The sequence below is a fragment of the Hipposideros armiger genome, unplaced genomic scaffold (genome assembly GCF_001890085.2).
Source record: "Hipposideros armiger isolate ML-2016 unplaced genomic scaffold, ASM189008v1 scaffold_1179, whole genome shotgun sequence".
In the NCBI taxonomy this organism is placed as follows: Eukaryota; Metazoa; Chordata; class Mammalia; order Chiroptera; family Hipposideridae; genus Hipposideros; species Hipposideros armiger.
In genome coordinates, this window is record NW_017732529.1 from 240,900 (window position 1) to 241,464 (window position 565).

Genomic DNA, 565 nt, shown 5'->3' on the forward strand with positions numbered 1-565 from the left:
GAAACACCTAGCTGTTTCTTAGGTTGAGCATAGGCTTGCATTTAGGAACTCTGTTGTAAACCCCCATAAATGTGGATATGTGCATATATTTACTTATATAGATGTAGGTATATACACATAAATTTCTCAAGTCTTTAAGTGCTAGAATCACTTAGCACAGTGAGATATATACACTATGAAAGCCATGCGAAATTGAGTCCAGCTGAGGGACAGTAAACTTGGCTCTTTTATCATGCTCACTCTGAAAGACAGATTCAATAAGAGGTAGAATAGAATAAGAGGCAAAACTGGTTGCAAGATTTAAGTTATTTCTATTTCTTATGTGCATGTGCATGCCAAGTAGGCATAGTCGCATTTGTGTAAGGGGAATACCTGCTTGGTATTGTCAAGGTAATATAATTATGTGGCGTAATTTGTAAACACCGCTCCTCCTTTTAAATAATCAGCACTGTGTATATCCTAGGCACAAACACATATAAAACAGAAAGCCAGAATTCCAACATACCAAGATCACCACTTTGGCACCAGGCTTTCTAGGGCAGCTTAAGTGTTCCTACTTTCGATG